Source organism: Hemitrygon akajei, chromosome 27, assembly GCF_048418815.1.
Source record: "Hemitrygon akajei chromosome 27, sHemAka1.3, whole genome shotgun sequence".
NCBI classification, from domain to species: Eukaryota; Metazoa; Chordata; class Chondrichthyes; order Myliobatiformes; family Dasyatidae; genus Hemitrygon; species Hemitrygon akajei.
In genome coordinates, this window is record NC_133150.1 from 34151902 (window position 1) to 34156237 (window position 4336).

The window sequence follows — 4336 nt, forward strand, 5'->3', positions numbered from 1 at the left end:
AGTCAACAAATCAAGCAGCATTTGCAGGAGCAAAAGAACTTCCGACGTTTAGAGTGGAGATCCTGCATCTGTCCCAATGTTTAAGATGCTGCCTGATCCGTTGAGTTCCCGCTGCAGATTCCAATATTTGCGGTGTGCTGTGTACTTCTTTAAGTTCTTGTATAACTTCCAAATCTACTGACCGACCGCGAGTCGGCAAACGACAGTGACCTCCACAGTACCATTTCTGTTTAGGCCGATGTGTGTTAGTGTCTCGAGTTTCCACGCTGCGATGCGAGACGCCGAGTGAAACAGTGTGCGTAGGACAGCGCGGACTCCCGCGGATGCCTGACAGCTCCCAGGAACCGAGGGGGAATCGATAGGAAGGGAAAAAGGGGCGGGGTGGGGGGAAACCTGACAGAAATCAGCACAGGGCAGAGCTGCTTTACCGGTGAGTGATTGCGGAGACTCCTTGTTCTTCTTGACGTTGCGTGAGGAGGGCGAAAAGCAAAGAAGAACAAAAAAAAACGTGGGAGAATCCTTAAAGTGTTGATCCACGCATAGGCACCCGCCGCCAGCAGCCTTCTCCTCTTCGCTCCGACACCAGGAAATCCCCGGAGACAGCAGACGCGGTGAAGTTAACAAGCGGACGGGGCGAGACAGCTACGGGCTTGAAAACTGAGCGGTGGGAACTGGGAGACCCGCGCCTCCAGGTCGGGGAGGAAATGCAACCTTTACCCAGAGTCTCTCCTTCTCCTTCCTCTCCACACCCCCAGCCTCCTGCAAAACGACCGGAGAGGCTTTCTCTGTGGCAGTGAAACGATACTTTGATTTGAATTTCAACATTGTAAATAGCATGATCACCTTGGAACTGCCGGTCCCAGAATTTGCAGAGACTCGCCGGAGTTGGGGTGAGTGAGTGTGTGTGTGTGTATATATATATATATGCGTGTGTGTGTGTGTGTGTGTCTTGTTCTCTCCCCACCCCACCCCCATCTCCGCTGTTGCAGTTGTTCGTCTTACAAGATTGTTTATTTCCCCTCTTGATCTTGGTTCTTGTGTAACAAAATTCTTTTTGAAGGGAGCGGGGAGACAATTGGATTAAAATGTATCGAGCTGGCGGACGTAGCGAGGTCGAGCCCAGCTGTCGACTCCTGGTTTGTGGTGAAGTCGGGAGTTAATTCAAGCGTTGGCAAATGACTGACTAGAAAGCATAAAATAAAGTAAGAGGACGTGGTTGATTTTTTATTTATAAATGGGGTTATAGTAAACGGTTTAAATAGGCGAGCTAAACTGATAAAGAGAACCGCCCACTCCGATGATTGGGCCTTCTTTAGGCCCGAGTATGGGTCCGCAGGTTTGCGTTTCATCCTGTCGACTCTTGGTTACTTCCCGAACACCCTCATCTTCCCCAACCCGCCAACTATAAACGAGACGCTCTCCCTCGTTCTCTCTCTGAGGGATCCGGTTACGAACTGGTTTAGGAGCTCCGGAGACTCCTGAGTTTGGCATCCAGCTCGAGGTGGCTCACGCAGAGATTGCTGCTGGAAAATGGGCGTGTGTGGGCACTAGGTGAAGCTGGAACTGGGCTTCAGTTCCGACGCCTGTCACCCGCGACACAGACACAGACACAGACACACACACACACACACACACACTCTCACACACACACACACAGACACACACACACACACTCTCACACACACACACACACACTCTCACACACACACACACACACACACACACACACACACACACACACACACACACACACACACACACACACACACACACACACACACACACACACACACACACACACACAACCATTGCCTCTCAAAAGGCTGGGAGCACCGCGCTTTAGATGCACCTATGGCAAGGACAACTCGAGATATTTTACTGTCTTTATGTGGGGTGGGGGGAAGGATTACATTTTAAGTCACGGACTGATCTGTAAAGGCTACTTCGCTCCTGATCTAGTGGCGGTGACATTCAGCTCACCTGGCACTTTGCTGCCCCAGAGGTGGAGGCTTCCAACCACTTACCGCGAATAGCTTAATGAGGTGGGTGGGGAAACCGTTCAGAAGTAATGTCAGAAAACAGTGCCAGCAGAGCCGGCGGTTCGATTATTTTCACACCTACACACACATTATTTTTAACAGTATATATCACCATGTTATTTGTACAGTGGTGATAATAAAATGGAAGCCGTGGATAGGCTGCTGGTGACACGGGCAGTCAAAAGAACCATCCCTTGGGTCCACGTACGAAGTGTATGACCCACAGGCGCTTGGTAATCTGCTTCCTCTGGTTCAATGTAGCTGCTGACGCTTCTACGTCTTAAATGAATAAAGACCAACAAATGTTCACAAATACATGTAGGTAACACTCGGTCCTATTCTCTAACCACGGGTTGTTTTGTGTGTTCTTAATGGTTAAAGGACAGGGCAAAGTTGTCAGTAATTTAGTGGTTTATAGAGCAATCGTGTTTTGTTGATGCTTGCGATAAGGTGACGCCAGATGTGAGAGCGAGTTGAAGAGGGAAGAAATTGGCTGATCAAATTCGGATTTAGATTTCTGAATCACACATAATGCGTCGTTTGTGTTAGCCACCAATACACTCAAGGACGTGCTGGAGGGAGCCGGCAATTGTCGGCACAACAAACAGACCTGCAGTCTCAGGACCAGTCACCCCTGAGCCTCCAGACGCGCAGACATTGGGCCTCCAACTTCGGATTTCGCACCAGTCATGGGTTTGATCATCGGACCTCAACTTCCCGCCTCGCACGGACCTCCGATCCCGGGGACCCCGGACCTCGTGACTCCTTTGGGCCCCTGCCGATGGACATGCTGACCTCTGTTTACGATCTTCAGGCTTCTGCCTCTGGTAGATCATTTAGTCATCGGATCTTCAATTAGATCATGTTTATTCCGCTTCTCAACGTGTTCTCTTGTATTTCGTCTGTAAGTAATAGTATACCTAAGGTGAGAGGAGGAAAAATTATGGGGAGATGTCAAATGTAGTTTTTTTAAAACACAGTGATAAGTGCCTGGAAAACATTGCCAGGGATGGTGCTAGAGGCTGATACAACAGAGACATTTAAAAGACACAAGGGTTAAGGAGTGTATAGGAAAGAAGATTATAGAGTAGTTTTATGTTGCTTGACACGACATTGTGGAACAACAGGACGGTGCTGTACTGCTCAATGTTTTAACAAAAAAAATCTGTCAATCTCAATAATTTTTTTTATTGATATACAGCATGGGATACTCCCTTTTAGCCCTTTGAGCCCTGCCACCCAGCAATCCTCCAATGTAGTCCTAATCAGGCAGCAATTTGCAATGAACAATTAACCTACCAACCAGTATGCCTTTCGACTGTCGGAGGAAACACACGCAGTCACAGGGAGAACATACAGACTCCTTACAGGAAGTGGCAGGAATTGAACCCAGGTCACCTATACTGTAAAGAAGTTGCGCTAAACACTGCACTACCCTGCTGCCCCATCTTTCATTGCTTTGGGAGAGAATGGCATTTTCCATTACTCCACATGTGATAAAATAAAGTGGAACACCTGCGCCTGCTGATTCTTCCCAGCCTGCACGTGCAGGAACCTCCCAGACTCCACCCAGGTATTAGGATTAGAACATAGGACATAGAGCAATACAGCACAGTACAGGCCCTTCGGCCCACAATGTTGTGCCGACCCTTAAACCCTGTTTCCCATATTACCCTCCACCTTAAATTCCTCCATATACCTGTCTAGTAGTCTTTTAAATTTCACTAGTGTATCTGCCTCCACCACTGACTCAGGCAGTGCATTCCACGCACCAACTACTCTCTGAGTTTAAAAAAAACCTTCCTCTAATATCCCCCTTGAACTTTCCTCTCCTTACCTGAAAGCCATGTCCTCTTGTACTGAGCAGTGGTGCCCTGGGGAAGAGGCGCTGGCTGTCCACTCTATCTATTCCTCTTAATATTCAGGCAGGATTCACCTGCCACTTGCTCCAGACTCATCACCTGCAGCCTATTTAACCCCAGTTCTCAATCACAGTCCTCAGTCGCTCATCGAACTGGCTGGCCTTTAGCTTTCACTCTCCCTGCCTGAAGTTTACCTGGTTGCCTGTTGTGTTTAATTTCTCTTCTGTCTTGATTGGTGGCCCCTCGTGGCATATTATTTTGTGGTCTGTTATTAAAGTTAGCGTTCACTGCTGAATCGTCCCCGCTACTCTGATTTTGAGTCAAACCTCCTTTGTATTTCCTGACAGATGAAGTTGCATAGAGATTACAGAACTATACAGGATGTAAACAGGCCTTTCCCACCAGCCACCAATCTCCCATTTAGATTATTTCTAC

General features: G+C 48.2%; 1 protein-coding gene across 4 annotated transcripts in view; it reads left to right on the forward strand.

Annotated features, from left to right (window-relative positions):
- Window positions 1-403: 403 nt before the first annotated feature.
- Window positions 404-4336, forward strand: part of elk4 (ETS transcription factor ELK4) — a 62726-nt gene continuing 58793 nt past the window's right edge. For 2 of the 4 annotated variants that reach the window (XM_073030599.1, XM_073030600.1), the window contains exons 1-2: window positions 404-890; window positions 1061-1202. The gene's annotated coding sequence lies outside the window, so the exon portion shown is untranslated. The remainder of the gene's footprint in view (window positions 891-1060; window positions 1203-4336) is intronic. The other 2 variants (XM_073030603.1, XM_073030601.1) reach the window with 1 other exon arrangement.